Below are 20092 nucleotides of genomic sequence, written 5' to 3'. Positions count from 1 at the left end.
GTTTAAAGGAAAAGTAAACTGCTAAAAATGATCCCTGTGAGGTGGGGAAAATGTGTGCGAGTGAATGAAAAAGTATTCAGTGTAAACTTTCATGCATGGCAGAGATTTCTAACTTGTTCATCTTGTGAAAATTAGAGGTGTGTTTTCTGTTGTCCTCTTACTCTGTAAATAAGAAACTAGATGTTGGAAAAATGGGGAATGCTTTTGGATGGTTGGGGAAAATCCTAGATTTAGTTACACCATTAAGAGTAGTATACTACAAGTGTATTTTGTTAGTAACTGTTTTCCAGGTTAAGAATCTGTAGTGTTGAGAAGTTTCTTTACTATCAGCCAAGATTAACAGGCACTGCTGGGTTCTGAGGGGGTCTGCTTTGTGCAAAGAGCTTTGAAGAACCAGAGCCTGCACCATAAAAAGGAAATGGTTGCTCTTCTAAATATAACAGGGCCTCCGTGTGAAACTAGCAGTGTGGAAATCTATATTGTTAATTTCAACTACAAATAGACGTACCTTTAGAAACTACAGGTTCACGGTCATAAAGAAGAGTTAGAGGAGAAAAGTTGCGCAGTCTAATATTACTGTACCTGTCTCCTGGTGATTGAGGGCCTGCAGCCTATAACATTCAAAATGATTTTAGATTTCAATTCTGAAGATTATTTGCATTATGTTAAAACCATCACAGTATAACAAAGAGTAATTTTTTTTAATTTGAGACTAATATCATGATATTACTAAATACCAACTTAGAAAACAGACTTTTTTTTTTTTTTTTTTTTAAAGAACATTTAAAAAACATTGTCTTTTAAACTAGGTAAAACCACAGTATCTCTAAGTCAGTTTGGGGACTGGTGCAGTCAGTCCCCTTTCCATTTGTTATGCTACAGGAGTATATTTGTAAAATGCATTAACTGGATATATGTTTGAATATAGATTCTGAGGTTTTTTTCTCCAAAGTATGGCATCTGAAGAAATGTTATTCTTTGATGTAAAACGACCTCTACTGGGATGCTGGAATGTTTTCTTTACCACTTGAATATGTCCAGGTTTTTATTGACTTCTGTGATAAAATCGAGTAGCTGCTTTATTGTTGTTTTAAAAGTTGTTTTTTTTTTTAAAATCCAGTTTATTGATGTGCTAGCAATTTAAGGATCAACTGCATATATTGTGTGCTTCCTTGATATGCTGATTTACTTTATTTGATGGAAGTTGTCAAGGACAAAGAAATGTCTTCCATTTGTCATTTAACCAGTAAAGGGAATGAAGCTACTTGGCAGATTATATTTGGGTTTTAGTTATGATTCCCTGTGCATCCATAATAGTAACTCACTCCAGTGGATTATTTGTTAACTGGGTCATCTAATGCACATCAACAATGATTTCCTAACTAGAATAGCCTGCCATTTTGATCCTGTTGTTGCTTGGGGGGTACTACTGAAGAGTGCCTGAGGCATCGGTTATAGAGCAGTCAATAAGCATGTGCCAAGCTGTGATAGATGTCATTAGTAGTTCAGAGGTACCTCGCCAAGAAATAGTAGCAAAAATTCTAGCATTCTGAAACTACAGAAAGATGATTCTAAGGAACACCTCTGCTCAGATAGAGCCTTTAAGCCTTCTGTAGTGCTGTGAATAAAGTAGTGTATACAGGGACGTGTGACATGGGTGATGATAAGTGTTCTTTCTGTCGAGGTTCACACCTGTATTTTTAATTAGTTTGGCTAAGTCTACTGTCAGATGGTGAAAGTTTTTGGTACTTGGGCTTCACTAGTCCATATATTTTTGTTGTTAGCTTGCTGTGGACTGGCTGGCACTGTTAAGAAACAGTAAGGAAGGATATTTAGATCCGTGGTTGATTTCTGAAGCCTCTGTCAAAGCCGCTTCTGTCATTTCTGTTGTGTGTGGTGTATTGTGCTGAGCTGCAGGCAATTATCCTGTCTTACACAGGTCATGATCTTGTCTTGAAAGAGTTTGTAGTAACTAAGTAATTTGAAAAATAATGCCCTTACTCTCAGGTAGTTCATAGCCTTAGTAAAAAGTTGAAACTAGTTTGGAATGAGCTTGTCTTAACCTTTTTATCTGAATTCCAGCATTCAGAAGGCTGACGCTTGAGGATTGCTGTAATTTCAAGGCCAGTCTGGACTACATCGTGAGTTCCGAGCTAAGCTGGGCTCAAACTAAGACCTTATGTAAAAAACAAAAAGAAAGTTCAACAAAAGAAAACTCTCTCTAACAACCTTAACAGTGCAGTCTTCTCACTTTGGATAATAGCTGTGTATTGCCTGTGTGTTAACTATTTACTAGTTGTGCTAGGTGATAAGAATTAAAGAGTTGGGGCTGGGGATTTAGCTCAGTGGTAGAGCGCTTGCCTAGGAAGCACAAGGCCCTGGGTTTGGTCCCCAGCTCCGAAAAAAAGACCAAAAAAAAAAAAAAAAAAAAAAAGAATTAAAGAGTTAACCTTCTGTGGGAGAGAGATTTGTAAATGGATAGTTACAGTTCAGTGCGATAAATGCAAGCTAGATGGTCCCTGGGTATTATTGGGAGCATAGAGAAGACATCTCTGTGGAAGGTGTGCAGCTTCCTAGAAAAGGTAAACTATTCATGGAAGAAAATTGGCTTGTTGGCAAGTGGGCAGTTTCTTCACATAAACTTGTGCTGTGTTTAATGATAGTGGGTGGTTGGGCCCAAATGCCAGATGCCACAATTTGAAGTCGTAGAAAGTGTTGCACATGGGGTGGTAAGAAGTGCAAGCTAGAGCTAGAGAAAAAAGGGGTTGGGATGTCATGTTGAAGTAGAGGTTGTTGGTGTGGCTGGGTGAGAGGGCAAGAATCTTAAATCTTTTCATGAAGAAAGATACATTCAAGATATCTATAGTTTTAAAACTTCACAAGGGTAATGATTAAAGGACATTTAAAAAAAACTTTATTTTTGTTCTGTGTGTGTGTGTGTGTGTGTGTGTGTGTGTGTGTGTGTGTGTCCCTGTCTTCCCAAGAAAGATAAAGAACATTAACTCTTGTTGGCTTAAGACATTATTATTAGGTTGGTGCTTGGTGTCTTGTATCTTTTTTGAGTCAGGGTCTCTGACTGAACCTAGATTGGCTTGTCAGCAAGCCACAAAGGGCCTCTTGTTTATACTTCCTCAGCACTGGGATTTCAGGCCTTTGCCAAGTGTCCTGATTACCTGAGTTCTGGGGATCTAAACTCAGGTCCTTTATCAATGGAAGCAGCCTCTCCCAATTTTAAAAATAAACCTCTTGTTCGGGGAGATGGGGATGAGAATTAAAGAAGACCGAAACCCTGTAAATGACAGTTACTGAAAGTTTTTAAATAAGAGAAAGATGGATCAGCTTTAACTCTTTGAATGCTTAAATTAAAAGGTAGAGTTGCTAAGGACTGTGTGAGCCTTAAGGGTATTCTGCTGTGGTGGAAGAAGTTACTGGAGGTCAAACTGCAGCTCACTCACATAGGCATATTCACCATGAATGACAGCCCTGTGTGTTAGGAGGCTGTTAGGAGAGTAGGGGTAATCGTTGGTTCACATAAAAGTCAAGGAAAATTAGCATGGAGAAAAGACTATTGTACTTATCAAGAAGATAGATCATCGATGGCATTTGAAAGAATGATTACATCTGAATTTCACACGTTTGTGTGTGTATATGTATGTGAGGGGGAGATTTTAAATGTTTTAAGTATCAGCAGCACTTTTATTGTTATTAACACTTATTTAGATTCCAAGTTTGTGTTTGTAATTTGATAAACCAGAGAACTTGATGTTTGTAGTATAAAAGATGCTGTTTTCTTTGGCAGAAGTGTATGCATTGATATTATAGAATACTAAACCAACTCTGCTAGAAGACAGCATAGATTCTGGTTCTGACATCACTATCAACAAGCCTGGGATCCTGGTAAAGTTCTGAACCTTGGTTTCCTTGTTTATAAAAAGCCTCTGCTTTCTAAGGGTTTTATAAAATTGAATAGGGCATGAATATTTGAAAGGCATGATGACATTATTTGTGGGCAAGTAAAATCTGCTAGTGACCACAGCAAGTTTCTTCGGGACAGGTAACTATTGAAATATTTAAAGGTAATTGTTACCAAGGTTTAAAGGAAGAGCAAAGGCTAGGGAGAAGCTCAGTTGGTAGAGTCCTGGCCTGGCACACACAAAGCCAGGTAAAATCAGGCAATGTGGTAACTCCTGTAATTCCAGCATTTGGGATGTAGAAACAGTATCGTCCTCAAATACGTATATAATTGGAGGTTGGAGGCCAGCCTGAGATACCTGTGAGACCCTGTCTGGGGTTTGTGTGTAGGGTCTGGGGGAGGTGAAATGAATGTCACCTTGCTCAACTTTGAGATCAGATTTTAGTACAGGTTTTTTAAAAAAATACTTATGTATGAGTGTTTGCTTTCATGTATGTATGTATGTCTAGTGTGGCTGGTCTGGAGAAAGAAGAAGGGGTTAGGTCTCCTGGAATTGGAATTCCACAGGAATTGTCGTAAGTGCAACAAGTCCTTTTAACTGCTGAGCCATTAAGATCAGATTTTATTTTATTTTATTTTTGGTTTTTGAGACAGGGCTTCCAAATGTAACCCTGGCTGCCCTGGAACTCACTCTGTGGACCAAACTGGCCTCAAACTCAGAGATCTGCCTGGCTCTGCCTCTCAAGTGCTGGGATTAAGGCATGTGCTACCACTGTCTAGCTGAGATCTGAGTTTAAATATTTAGTTGTTCAAGAGATTTCTCTCCCTCCTATTACTGATTGATTGGTCAGGATTTTACATGTCAGTTATGGAGAAAAGCTTGCCTACTGGGCAGTTAGATGTTGTTATTTTCCTGGCTGCAAAACACCTTTTACTGTTTTAGATTTCTTTCTTTGTGGTCAGTGTCAATGGGTAAAAGCAGTTACCAAGTGATCCTGAAGACCCAGAATCCAGAACTTACATTCTGACTCCCAAATGTTTTCTTAATTGCTTCCACAGACCTGCCATGGCACATGCATGCCTCTGCTCAACATAATGACAACCATAGCAATGATGATAAAATAGTCTATCCCTACTTTCTCTTCTTGTGCATGCAAGATGAGTGTTTTTACCACTGAGCTACATCACAGACCCTCTTGTCACCCAGGCTGGCCTTGAACTCACTGTAGCAACGTTCTGCCTCAAGTTTCCAACATTAGGCCCTGCTCATGTTTTTAAAGTTTTAAATAAAACCTAATAATAAGCATTTTGGTGGTTTTGTTGTTGCATCAAGTAAGATGACTGGGGCAATGGCGTGTGTATTTACATTAATTTGTAAGTTAGGTTCTAAAATTGGGTAAGGCACTTAATTTGTAGAAAGGGACTGTGACTTCCTAGGTGGTTCTGCAAGGGAAGGAGCTTTCATGGGTGCTCCCAGCAGCACTGCCCAGAAGGGAAATACTGAAAGCTATGCACATGGTTTTACATGCTCTAGACACAGTGGAAAAAAGGCAAAAGAAATAGGTGGAATTATTTTTAGTAATATGTTTTATTCGACTCTTTATATTGAACATAACTGTCATTTTTTTATACTTAGGTTACAAAAATCCAGTTGCTTAGAGCACATCTCAGTTTGAACTAGGCACTTAGGGACAGGTTTTTAGTACATGTTCTGTCTACCTCATTGACCAGCACAGTTTTAGTCTTTAGCCCCTGCTGGATTTATATGCACTTGCGTACCAATCCAGGTTAATGGAGATAGAGTGTTAAAAGTAACTATGTAAAAAGTTAAAGGAAGAATAAGAAAGACCTGGGATATATAGTTCAGTTTGTAGAGTGAGGGTGTAGCAAGCACAAAGCTTGGGTTTGATCTCTAGCACAGCATAAAATTGGAGCAATCTGGCCCTCTTCTGCACCTTCCTGGCCGTCAGCTGAGTGGACAGGCCAACTCCCATCAGTGGATTCAGGCAGGGCAGTCAGTCATTAATGATCAACACATTCATCTAATTTATGTCAGACTTAGACAAAGTAAAATAATGTCTTTGTAGAGGAATTTTCTTGTCTGTCCTGAGTCACTTGGTGATATTTCTCTTTGCTCTGAAACTTCCTCAAGTGGTAGAAGGTAAAACTGGTACCTGGTCCTTGTTGTCTTTACTTTTGTCCCAATTAGAGCAGATAATCTCAGGTGGTTTCTTTCTTTTCCCCCTAGTGCCATGGGTTTTTTTTTTTTTTTGTTTGTTTGTTTTTTTTTTATCTAGGTAAAGTTCTCAGTTTTGTCTTCAACTTGAGTAATACAGAACTCGGTGGTGTCAGACAGCCAACTCCTTACTGGGAAATAAACAGCACAGAAGCTTTTGCTTATCTCTTCCTTGACTTAAAATTCTTGCTTTGAGCTACAGAGCAAGGTGAAGTGAGGCATTTGAACAAATAGATAAAATTAGTCATTTGACCTAGATTGCAGCTTTTCCCCCTTTCTGTCTGCATGGATAAAAATCATCCTCAATTTACATAAGCAGGTGATTTTTTTTCCTACATGCTAATTTTCTTAATGTACCATAGCAAAGAGCTACAGAATTGCAAATTGTGTAAGTAAATTGAAATAAATCAGGTGACTTTATTTCACTGTATCATCTTAAACAAAAGCACCCAACTGGTGCAATTATCAACTGATTGTCTTGGACAGCTGAACTTAACTCGGACCTGCAGTGAAGGCTTCATCCCGCCCTTTCTTCACACTCCTCCTCTTTCTGATGTTTGCAGTAGGGGAACTACTTTACTCCCACAGGACTGGACCTTTAGTAATACAAATGTGGGGAAATTTGAGCATATTGAAAGTAATCTAGAAGCTGAGCAGCAAGCGTGTGGGTAATGTACAGGCACAGGTGTGCTTGGAGTGGTCGCTAAGAATAATGTGAGAACTTTACATTTTGTTTAATTGGTTGGGGGTCTGTATTTGTTTTTACCAGGTTCTTTACGTTACAGTAATTGGGGTTGTGAATTCAGTTGGGTGTGCACTACAGCCGAGGTTGGAAGTAAACGTTGATGTGGTTTTTAAAAAAACATGATGTGATTAAAACATATCAATAAGTAATTGGTGTTAGGGACCGTTTCCAAGAAATCAGGAGGTGAGATTATACCAATCAATACAGCACCTTTCCTTATTCAACAGTCTAGTGTTAAAGTTACTAAAGAAGGCATGCCATTCAGTTTCTTTCTGTTTTAGTTGTGTGTGTGTCAGTGTGCGTGTACTTAGCAGTGTTGGTGACTGATCCAGGACCCACATGTGCTTGGCGAGTGCTCTGCCTCTGAGCTGCAGGTCCACCCCCAGATGTTACAGGTTTTATCATTTCCCGGCAGGGATGGAGACTGCATTATACTCCCTGTGGCTTTGAAGCAATGACTTGGAAATGAATCATAGTTTTAAGTGAGTGAAAGTTGAGCTAGGCTACCTACATACTCTTTTTCCAGAGTTAAGGACAGCGTTTAAATACATCTGTGCTTAAGTCCTGGTTCTGTCCCTCGTTGGCTGTGGGCACATCGTTTTCTCTCGGTGCCCCATGATCTTCAGGCATTAAGTAGCGTATGCAGGGATAGTAGGTTGTTGCAAAGTGACTATGTCTGTAGTCTTAGAGCTAAGCCTGGTGCAATGTAGATGTAGCTATTAGTTTTAGTTTTAGTAAAAGTAAAGAAATACTATTTTCTCAAACTAACTTATGTTTGTTGACAAGTATGCAAGTATGTGTGTGACTCTACTAGAGATTTTATTTTTACAAAATTTTTTGTTTGTTTGTTTGTTTTTTAAAGTCCTTCCAATTTTAGAACAAGCTTTTCAGGTCTAGCTTTTTTTTAGTGAATAAAAGGGAGATTTTTTTTTTTTTTTTTTTGCCGGCTTTAATTCTCAAAGTAATAATGTTTACACAGGTTCTCAAACATTATAGAAAAAACAAAAGAAAAGGAAAATGCTTGTAGTCTATACCACTGATAACATTTTGTTGTTTTGTTTACACAGCTTTTAAGGACAGGAAGATATTATTAGAGTTAGGTGTTTGTTTCACTAGAGTTATATATAAAGTTGGGTTTTTAGCAGTTTGTCTTGAGCTTTAAGTTCTTACAGCCCAGAGTTGTACTTGAAAGGACCGAGTTGTAGAGCTGTGTACTTTAGAGCGCATCTAGTCTCTTCCTCACACAAACTGTTGACTCGGAACCCAGAGAAGCTGAGGGACTTGGTTAGTCACACAGCCGAAGCCTCTGTTCTCTAATCTTAGGAGTAATTCTTCTTCCTTTAAAAACAGAGGAGGTCCCCATACAAAAGCACAATAGAACCAAACCAAACAAAAGTTAGACATGAAACCTGCAGCAAAAGTATCTTTGGGGAAAACCCTAATATTTAAAACACTTGGTTTTGTATGCAACAGCGACTTGAGTTTGGGTTTGGTGTGACAAGTGATAAAACTTGTAGGTAAGGGACAGTGCAGAAGGTGGCTCAGAGAGTAGTACTAAGGAGTACAACAGTGGTTCTCAACCTGGGGCTCTAATGACCTTTTCACAGGGGGTCACCTAAGACCACAGGAAAACAGATGTTTACATTATAATTCATAACAGCAAAATTACAGTTATGAAATGGCAGTGAAAATAATTTTATGGTTAGGGGTCACCACAACATGAAGAACCATATTAAAAGGTCACAGCATTGGGAAGCTTGAGAGCCACCGGGCTGGAGATGGCTCATCAGTTGAGAGCAAAAGTCTCTCCTGTTAAATGTAACAGTTTTGTATTGTACATCTATTTTGAGTGCATTAAATGTAACAGTTTTGTATATCTATTTTGAGTGCATATGCCCCCACCTCTTTTATTTTAATTTTTAAAGATCTACTTATGTGTATGAGTGTTTGCTTGCATGTATGTATGTATGTACAACATGTGTATTCCTGTTGCCTCAGGAAGCCAGATGGTGTTGGATACCCTGGTTGTGAGCTACCATGTGGGTGCTAGAAAACAAACGTGGGCTCTCTGGAAGAGCAGCAAGTGCTCTCAACCATGGAGCCATCTCTCACGTCCCTCTTCATTTTTTGAAAGACTGTAAGTCCCAGAAAATTAAAAAAAAAAAAATTCTCAGTCATCTATCTAGATCAGCATTCGTGACTTTCATTTTATCTGCTTTGAGACTGTTTGCAGAAATGGCTAAGACTGAGTTTGATTTAATTTATACTTAAAATGTTAAGAAATTTCTGGTCACTGCATCAACTCACCATTTCATGTAGTAAGTTTGGCAAGCTTCCCACTAGAGAAGGATTTGGACTCTTTGAATGCTATGTTCTTTTGCTTAGCATGCAATCCAGTGCAGATCACATATGGAATAGAAACATGTTCCTGGCAAAGCGAAGCATCAGAGCAGAGATGCCTCATCCTGCAAGGGCGTTCTTGTGGAAGTAAGAATGTTTCAAAATATGGATCCTAAATCCAGTTTCACAGTTTGGGTACAAAGGGCATGATCTAGACTGTTGTGGGATCAAAGTTAAGTTTTTTGTTTTGTTTTCTGGTTTTTTTGAGAGAAGGTTTCTCTATGGAGCCCTGGATGTCCTGGAACTAATTCTGTAGGCCAGGCTAGCCTCAAACTGTCTCCCAAATGCTGGAATCAAAGGCGTGCACAACCACTGCCAGACTTACTTGGTCAAAGTTGAATTTTAAATTATGCTAATACATGAGCTGCTGCTGATATGATTTGCATTCACCCATTTCACTGCTGTGTATTTTTTTCAGTACCAAATAATTCCTTTGTTAAACTCATTTTCAGTAAATGAGCCATTGTTTCCCAAAGGTTAGATTATTTCTATATAAAGTACAAAGCCCTAAGAAATAACTTCTCCAGTGTAAAACATTAGTTAATGATTAGGAATGATGGAAGTCATCATTCTGTAGGTTAAATTACAACTGTGTGTATGAAAGGGCAGCTGCTGTGTCTGCTCTGGGCCACATGATATACTGGCTTTACCAGAAATGAGCTGGCAGCAAGACCTTAACCACAAAATCTTTTGGTTTAGTTGTGAAAGGGGTTTTCTGTCACCAACACAGTTACATACAGAGTTTTTTAAATGCCTAGACCAAGGTGGTTGGAGTTGAAATCAAAATGACTCTGATGGGCCACAGTTACTGGTTTATTTGATGCAGAAGATATCAGTCTCTGCAGGTAAATCACCTAAAATCCCTCGTCAGGAAAGATGAAAATAGAACACTAGACTGTTTAACTGGGTTAGCTGGTTATAGTATATGTTAGCTGTCTTTGTAGATGGGGTAAGCTTCAAATAATTAGTTTTTAGGTGTCATGAGGTAGCTCTTGCCTGTAATCCCAGCACAAAGGAAACTGAAGTGAGAAGACTGCTCTAAGTTGAAGGCTAGCCTGTGCTACAGAGTAAGATGCCATTGATTTAGAAAACACAAAAACCAGAACAAGGCTCCCAAGAATCTAGTTCTTATAATTTCCATTTTCTTTTTCTTTTAATGTAGATGGTTGCTCTTGGAGACACATAAGCTAAACTTTGCCTTTTTTTCTTTTTCAATGCTAATGAAAAGTAAATGCTGATAATGACCATAAGCTCCTTCTCTACCCACAGCTCCACTGAAAGGGATGTTTGACAATGGCTCAGACATGTTGGCTTCCTCAGAGAGGGGTGCTTGTTGAATCTTTAGTTGATTTTTTTTTTTTTAATGTATATGAGTACACTGTAGCTGTCTTCAGACACACCAGAAGGGGGCATTCAATCCCATTACAGATGGTTGTGAGCTACCATGTGGTTGTTGGGAATTGAACTCAGGACCTCTGGAAGAGCAGTCAGTGCTCTTAACCGCCGAGCCATCTCTCCAGCCCAAGTTTAAAGTTTTTAATGCAAGTTAGTATGGAATGGTGGGTCTTGAAAAAGAGTGTTGTCATGTACTTCAGAGTCCCTACTTCTTCGTGCAGTGGAAGGCTTTCTATGGGGGAACCCTTTTAGTGGTGTTTAGACAGCCTCTATGGTAGTGGTTTTCTGTGTAGTTGGCTTTTGTCTTTTATAAGAGCCCTAGTCTAAAAATAGTACAGGGTAATCCAACTGGATTTCTAAAATCAACCTTTTATTTTGAAAAGGAAGTCTCTTACCTTATATGTTTTCTATGATATACATAAAAATGTTATTGAATTGTTAGGGAAAAATAGCACCTTCAATAGCTGGATCTCATGGTAGAAAACTGAGAAATCTAGTTAACAGAAACTCACGTCACGCTAACATCAAAGACACTCCAAAGCACTCTGATACTAGCATAGGAAAGAGTTTAGTTCTGAGCTTTTTTTTTTTTTTTCCTTGTTTCTGTTTTATGAACTTAGACATAGGTGGTGGCTTATTGCTCCTGGCACCTTGGATAATGGTGCTCAGTAATCCGCAGATGTGCTTAGAAGAATCTGAAGGCTAGGGTAAGCCCTGCTTGTTCCTTATGTGTTTTAGAGGCTGGTCTTTATCAGATACATGATTTGTAAACATGCTCTTCCTGTCTGTGGCTTGTTTTGTTTTCTCATTCTTTTGATGTTTTTTTTTTTTTCAAAAGCACTTTGACTGAGGAATGACTTATTCTCAGAATTCTGCCACTTAATACTGAATTCAGTAAATTCCTAAGACAGTTGTGCAGCCATTGTGACCATCTAGTTGTAGAGGAATTCTGATAATATAATCCCACCAAAATACCCTAAACTGTGTTGCTTAATTTTATTTAGTTGAGGGCTTTAGATAAATTATAAAGATTAGGTTTACTTTACTTCCAATTGGCTTAGAGGAAAGTATAAATAGACTGTGTGGAACCTGTTAATTTTTTGTTCGTTTTCTAATTACAAAGGTATAAAGAATTGAAATGGGTTGCTTTATTCTATGTCAACATTTTAATGAATCTTTGAGGAAGCAGATGAATCAGGGTTTATATAGAATCTGTGTAGATGCCCTTGCCCCACAAGTCTGACAATCTGAGTTTGATCACTGAAACTTATAGTGGAAACAGAACTGCCACCCAAAAGTAGTCCTCTGACTGCCATACATGCATATTAATATATTCATATCACACTAATAAAATTTTAAATTATGAAAATTGAGAAAAATGAAGGGATCTAAATACATCATATCAAGAGTACCCTATTTATTTAAGTGCTTCAAGAGGAGAGACAGAACTAGGCTAAATGTGTGTCTCTTTGCGAGCCAAATGGAAAGGCTGATTCCTCTAATCCCAGCATTGTGCTGAGGCCCCAAGAACCTGAGCTTGAGGCTAGCCTAGGCTACATGGACCTTATCTCAAAAAATGCAAGTGGACAAAAATACTCCTTTGAAGCATACCTATGATTTTTCTTCTAGCTAAATTTTATGGTGTCCTCTATTACATAGTATTTGCACATTTTCACCATTCTTTACCAAATAAAGCTTTTCTTTTTGGTTAAACTTGAATTTTTTGATCTGCTACATGAAGGTGAAGCCTTATTTCTTCTTCTCTTCCTGGAAGTGGTTTTGTGTGCTTGGTTTATCAGAAGTTCATTGGAGTGGGCCATGAACATAAACTTAATACTTTTTATGTGAAGAGTAAGAGGCACTCCTGGTATAGACCAAGGAGAGGTAGAGACCAAGAGAACTGGTGTTTCATAGCAGATGTAATCTGAGTGATCTCAACTTGACTGTTAATAAAAAGGAGAGTGTTTTCCTAGATTTACGGATAACTACTGTGCTTCATCTGTGACTGTTGCTGGCTACTTTTACGTCAACTTGATACAAGCTAGAGTCATCTGAGAGGAGAACTTCTACTGAGAAAATGCCTCCAGAAGAACTGGCTGTATGGCATTTTAAATTAGTGATTGATATGGAGGGCCCAGCCCATTGATGATTGTGCCATCCTTGGCCTGGAGGTCCTGGGCTCTCAAGCAAGTTGAGCAAGTCAGTAAGGAGCACTCCTTCATGGCCTGTGCATGAGCTCCTGCCCCCAGGTTCCTGCTCTGCTTGAGTTCCTGCTCTCGGATTACGTGTGATGATGAATTGGTGTATGGAATAAACCATTACCTTCCGAACTTGCTTTTGGTATTTCATTATAGTGATAGTAACCCTAAGACAATGACTGAAAAGAGCTTGCTTGTAAGGCCTGCAACTTTGCAGTCTCTCTAGACAAAATGTCTAACAATCTGTTAATTCCTTTAAAAAGATAAGAAACCCAGAACCAAAGCATCCAAGACTCGGCCTCTTACTATCTTGTGTCCTATAGTATAAACATGGTGTTTTGGTCCAAAGCTAAGATCAACCAGGAAGAGGCTGCAGGATACCCTAGACTTTTAGCTAAGACACTGATGGAAGCCAACAAAAAAGGACAAGGAGCAGTGCAAATAAGCATAGGTAGTTCTTGCTGCCGTCATCTCCTTCCAAGCCTTAGTCCAGTCAGATGTAAGAATCCAGGACTGTTGAGGTGGCTTAGCAGGTAAAGTAGTGCTGTCAAACAAGTAGATGATGAGACCTTACAAAATATATGGAGGGGGGAGGTGAGAGGGGTGTGTGTGTGTCTGTGTCTGTGCAATGGCTGGCATCTGAAGTAGGGGAAATCACTGAATTTTAGGCTAGCCTGGATTACAGAGTGAGATGCTATCTTTAAGAAAATAGAAACCTGAATCTGAGGTCGGGAGAAATTTCATTTTAAGAAAACTAAGAGTTGGATAATCCTTAGATTAATTGATTTTAAAAGTTACATTTAATTAATTTGTGCGAGTGAATGAGTACCACAGTGCATGTATTGATCAGGGGACAACTTGTAGGAATCAGTTTTCTCCCTCCTTTCATATAGGTGCCTGTGGTCCAACTCAGGCCATAAGACTTGGCAGCAATTCCCTTAACCAAGTGAGCTCTCTCCTTGGCTTGATTGATTGATCTAAATAGGGCCTTACTGTGTAGCCTGGAACCCACAGAGATCTGCCCGCCTCTACCTGCAGAGTTAAAAACATGCACCACCTCATTTTATTTTACTTTTTTATATTCATGCTGGGGTATAGGGTTACACTGTAGTGTACATGTGAAGGTCAAAGGACATCTAGCAGGACTTGCTTCTCTTCCTCCGTGAGGATCCAGGGATTAAATTCAGGTTACCAGGTTTGATGGCAAGCTACTTTATCAGCTGAACCATTTTGATGGCCCCAAACCTAGAATTTTAATACTGATTTAGCATTAGTTCTGTGTGTGTATGAATGTGTATACAGGTACAATATGCTAAGAAAAATCGTGAAGGTACTGTGGAATATTTTAAGGTTTGAGCCAGGACAGTTATGGAAGACAAGGAAAAGCACAGGGAACAGAGTACAGATGCAGTCAGTCCTTGCTGTCATTTGTTCCCTAAAAAGTATTTACTGAAATGTCTTCCTAGAGAGAAGATTCTATTACAATCTAAAAGCCCTTGTATGTTGCTTATGTTTGCCGTCTATATAAATAAAGTTCCCAATTCCCATCCCAAAGATGTCAAACATGAGGAAGTTTTACCCCTTTGTCCTCATAGAAGTTCACTTAGTCGAGTGAACATCCCATTTCTCATTCTTGGGATTTTTATGACAAATGAGGATTAGCAGAAAGGAATTAAGACCAAATAAGAACCCTGAGAAGTGTACTTTAGCTAAAAAAAATATGTGAATGAAATGGGAAAAGGGTGTTTACTTACTTGTTGAAAATGATAAGCCTTGAGAAAAGTTTGAGTAACGTAGTATTTATGGAAAGCCCTACAGACATAACAGGTCTGTGCTTTTAGCCCTCTAAGTAGCTTAAATAGCTATGATTTCAGTTAAATGGCTTTGTGAATGTCCGGGTTTAAAATGTCAAAGGCAAATTTTCAAACAAAACTGTAGGAGTGTGTATCTTTTATTGGTAATTTTGGATAATAACATTGGGAGTCAGGAGAACACAGTCGATGGCAGCTACTCAGTAGTGTAAGGCTGACCAACACAAGTTCAACAGGTAGAAATTTAATGGAATTGTTCGAGCTTGGTGACATTTTTAGGTTAGGGGACGTATTTTGAAGACCTGTGGACTAGGCTATGAACATTGAAGGTAATCTGGGAACAAACTTAATATGTTGTATATAATGTTGTACAGGGAAGGCCGGCATGAAGGAAGTTAGGTTCTCGGGAGAGTATAGAGTCACATTTTGCTGCTTACTGGTGGTGTTTTAGGTAAATTGGCTGGACTGCATTGTATCTCTGTCTCATCTATAAAACAGAGGCTGTAATGGTATTTATCATTGATTTTTTTTTTTTGTGTGTGTGTGTGAAAATTCGGTGTAATAATCATAAAAATGCTACATTATTTTATTCATAGTAAAATATTTTGTTGTAAATATCAAGACATTACCTGTTTGTATTATTATTTATTAGCATATCTCATCCTGGTTTTATGGAAAAAAATGAGTAATTGTGGTAACTAGCCTTGTGGATGAGACCAGCAAGGTTTTCCTGGCACTGTCCTTACCTGGAAGAAACAAGAAAATACTTGAATATTTGTAAATAAATTACCGTTAAAGTATACATGCGGTACTGGGGGAGTAGCACAGTGATAGAGCATTTGACTGTATGAATGGCAAACAAAAGAGAAAAAAAAAAAGATACTCACAGGCTTCTTATGAGATGCCCAGGGCTTCATTTTGGGCGATTCTAAAAGGACATGTTCCAGCATGTGGTATTTTGCCAGTTATACAGTGACTTTATTTTTTTTTTCTTAAATAAGCCTTGATTAAAGGAATGACACCTCAGTGAAATTTTAATGATGAAAGGATACAGGCATCTTTTGATCCAACCTTTTGATGTTGCAGCATGGCATTGTCATCTACAAAGGTTACTTGAGAACCGCAATTGAAACTTTTCTTAATTGCAAAAAGTGGGGCTAGTGGTTAAGAGTATTTGTTCTTTCATAAGGAAGAATCCAGCATCCAAATCAGGTAGCTTAGAACCACATGCAACTCTAGTTCCAGGAAGTCTGACATTCTCTTCTGTATGGGTATCTTGAGTGTACGTGATACACATACATATGTCCCCTACCCCCATGAATTCACAAAAAAAACCAATCTCAGTGTTAATGATGTTTATGATTTTGTGTTGAGCTACATTTATAGCTGACTTGGTATATGTGGCCCATAGGCTATAGGTGGGACACAGAGATTTTTAAAGAATTACAGTGTAGAAGAAAGTATTTGGAGAGCCAAGATGTCGGGTTCCAAGTATAAGCCTGTGCCCCTGGCCACTCTCCCCAGCACCCTCAACCCTGCCAAGTATAACGAGTCTCCAGAGACCTGAAAGGTGCAGGTCGAGCACATGATCATAAGGGCCCAGCTTAAACGGGAGTATCTGCTTCAGTACAACGACCCCAAACACCAAACGCACACCGAGGATCCTGCCTTGATTCTTTGGGCCTATGCAAGATCAGCAAATATTTATCCTAATTTCAGACCCACTCCCAAGAACTCACTTTTAGGAGCCATGGCAGGTTTGGGGCCTCTCCTCTTCTGGTATTATGTTTTCAAAACAGACAGGGACAGAAAGGAAAGACTTACCCAGGAAGGAAAACTGGACAGAAAGAAAATTTAACACCTCCTACTAAGTTTGGCAAGGATGACTCTATTCTTGCATAAATAAATCTATTAATCATTGAAAAAAAAAGTATTTGGACTCTACACATCTGAAAGATCACTTATATCTAGAATTTCACAAAGAGCACTCAAAGCCTAGGACTGAGCTAGGAATGTAGCTCAGTAGCAGAGACTGCCCAGCATGTGCAAGGCAATTGGCTAGATCCCCAGCATTCCCCAAAGGGAAAACAATGCTAAACCTTTTTTTTTTTTCTTTCTTCTTTTTTTCGGAGCTGGGGACCGAACCCAGGGCCTTGCGGTTGCTAGGCAAGCGCTCTACCACTGAGCTAAATCCCCAACCCCAACAATGCTAAACCTTAAAAGTGGGCTAGGGCTTGGATAAAATTACTTAGTGAAAAAATAATAGAAATATGGCTGAGAAACACTTGATATCTAACATCCTCAGTGATAAGGGGCAGAAACATGCAATGAGACAGTCTACATATCTATTAAAGTAGCAGTAATTAAAAAGAAAAACCATAGCCATTACCAGGTACTTATAAAGATGTAGAGCAAATCAACTTGTACTTCTCTGTGCATGTGTGTAAAATTATAATCATCTTTAAAAACAGTTTGTCATTTTCTTGTAACCTTGAATATGACGTGGCTATTACCCTACTAAATATTAAGAGAAATGAAATTTGTTGTCTGTACAAGATGAAAAGAAATATGAATAAGTGTTCATCACAGCTTTATTTGTAAAAGCCAAAACTAGCCATGTGTGGTGGCACACATCTTTGATCTCAGCACTCTGGAGGCAGAGAGGCAGGTGGATGGATCTCTGTGAGTTTGAGGCCAGCCTGGTCTGTGTAGTGAGTTCCAACCAGCTAGAGCTGCACAAAGGGCCCCTGTCACAAAACAACAAAAGCTCAAACTATAAAAACCTAAATGTGGTGAAGAGCTCTCAAGTTACAATGTACAAAATGCAGTGAAAAGAAACTGTTGATGTTGATATATTCATGTAACAATGTAGCATAGATCATAAGGACTAAAGGCTCCATTGGGAACTTTCAACTGCTGGGTAACAAGTTACCGGCCATTTGTTAGAGCAGTTGGAACGGTATGGCATGTATAGAAATGGCTATGTAGTCTAGTGCATGAGGACAAGGAGGCTTTCCTGACATATACACTGCTGAGGATACTACTATTCTTCCCAGGGAGTGGCTGTAAAGGGAAGAAAAGAAGTTAGGTTGGTACTCTAGAAGATGAGGGTTCAATTGAGAGATAAGCCTTGGGGCAATTGACAGGCTAAAGGAAAGTGCCATGGAGAGAAAGAGGTTGAAACTGAGGACCAAATGACATGAGCTAGAACAAGTCCCTTAGAGAGCGTGCAAAGAGAGTAGGATTCAGAGACAGTACGAAGAGAAATGTTGTAAGTATATGTTCACAATAAACCAGGTTGAGGGTGGAACAGAAAGTCAGTCCTTGTACCCTTTGGCTTTATTTTCCCTTTAAAAGAGCAGCTGACATTACTGTTAGACAGGGAAAAGGTAAAGTAGAAATCTAGGGAGAGAGGCAGAGCTCCAAACAGCCAAGTGAACAGTCAGGAAAAGAAAGAACGTGAGCCTAGAGCTAAGATTTGTGAGAGAACTTTGAGGGTCTGCTCAGCCAAGAGTATAAATATAAAACTACAAGCCACATCAAATAACCATAAAAAGTTTCAGTTTCTGGAGATGAGCCCTATGCAAGTTATGGGATATGCTTTCATGTTACTGCCATAAAACCTGGGTGCACAGTAGGAGTAGCACTGACTCAGACTACTACAGCTATTTTCTCCCAGCTTCCAGATCTTTTGTTACTCAAGCTTCCCAGTGCTGCAACTCTATAATACAGTCCCTTATGTTACAGTGACCCCAACCATAAAATTACTTTCATTGCTACTTCATAACTATAATTTTACTACTGTTATGAGTCATAATATAAATATCTGTGTTTTTCAATGGTCTTAAGGCAACCTCTGTGAAAAGGTCATTCACCCCTTAGGTTGAGAACCACTACTGGAGACCATTCTCCTTATTGCTTACTCTGCAACACCTTTTAAGGGAAATCTGGTCATCTGCGTAAATCTATTCAATGGCTTCCTAGATTCTGATAAAATTGGAAAGTATTAACAAATGAGGTCTTTCCTTCATTCTACACTCTAGCCACAGTGAACTGATTTCAGGCATCAAACACCGTGATCTCTTATGTGCCAGTGACTCTGTACATAAAATTCCCTATGCTTGGGTATTTTTCTGCTACTGAGCTATATGCTCTTACCTCAGTCCTAGGTTTTGAGTGCTTTTTATGATACTCTAGATATCAGTGATCTTTTATATATGTAGTGTACAAATACTTTCTTCTATACTGTAATTTTTAAAACTTTCTTTTTTTTAAGATTATAATTAAATCATTCTCCCTTTCCTTTCTCCAATCATTCTCATACACCCCTCCTTGCTTTTTTCAAATTCAAATTTTATCAATGTTACATGTATATGAGCATGTGTATCTGTGTATACATATATATATGTAAGAGTGAATTATATGAGTAGATGAATACATATATTTTTAAATATGTAAATGCAAACTCTTCAGTCTGTATAGTATGTGTGTTTTCAGGGCTGACCATTTGGTATTAATAACCAGTTGGTGTGGTCTTCCCTGGGGAAGACTATTTCTCCCATTCTCAGCATACTTTAGCTGCCTGTATTATAGATATATCAGTTGGGTCTGGGCTCCTCTGCATTTTGATTGGCTGTGTTTTTCTATAATGGTCTATGTTTCAAAGAGAAATTTCCTTAATGAGGGGTGAGAACTACATTTACTGCCTATACTGTGATTATAAATTTTTCCTCTCAGTGTTTTTTTTTTAAGTCAGACATTTCAATTTTGGTGAAATCTAGTTAGGTTTTTCCTTTACATATCGTGTGTTTGGTGTCTTATTTTTCTTTAGAAACTCTTGACTAACTCAGTACATAAATAGCCTGTTTTCTCCTGGAAGTTGTGTGATTTAATGGTTTATGTTGCAATCTATGTTTCTTTTTTGAGCTGTTTCTCTATTGATTATTTTCCCTTACTCTCTTCTAAGAAAATCAGTTGGCTATATACATGTGTGTACCATTTTTCCTTTATAACTTAGTGGTGTGATTTAAATTCTCTAAAGTCATATTTATTTTCAGATTACTTCCTTGTGATACAATTTTGTTGTGATGAGACTATATATTAAATCATTTTCTTCAAATTTATTAGTATATAGCTTGTGGCCTTGTATGAAATCAGTTATAAATATTTTGTAGCCTTTGGAATGTATATTTTCTGTGTAAAATTTAATATGGTATTTTGCATATGGTTGCCAACTAATTGCTGTTGATTTTTTTTTTAAGGTTTATTTGTTTATTATATATGAGTACACTATAGCTGTCTTTAGACACACCAGAAGAGGGCATCAGATCTCATTACAGATGGTTGTGAGCCACCATGTAGTTGCTGGGATTTGAACTCAGGACCTCTGGAAGA

At 38.5% G+C, this 20092-nt stretch overlaps 1 protein-coding gene and 1 pseudogene across 8 annotated transcripts in view; both read left to right on the top strand.

Annotated features, from left to right (window-relative positions):
- Positions 1-20092, top strand: part of Nlk (nemo like kinase) — a 123689-nt gene that overhangs the window by 6072 nt on the left and 97525 nt on the right.
- On the top strand, positions 7830-18443 carry LOC148002991 (NADH dehydrogenase [ubiquinone] 1 beta subcomplex subunit 4 pseudogene; annotated as a pseudogene). Its single transcript, XR_015631849.1, has one exon. The product of XR_015631849.1 is annotated as an NADH dehydrogenase [ubiquinone] 1 beta subcomplex subunit 4 pseudogene (transcript).

This window comes from Rattus norvegicus, chromosome 10 (genome assembly GCF_021556685.1).
Source record: "Rattus norvegicus strain SHRSP/BbbUtx chromosome 10, alternate assembly SHRSP_T2T, whole genome shotgun sequence".
NCBI lineage: Eukaryota > Metazoa > Chordata > Mammalia > Rodentia > Muridae > Rattus > Rattus norvegicus.
This window is presented reverse-complemented; position numbering and strand designations above follow the sequence as displayed.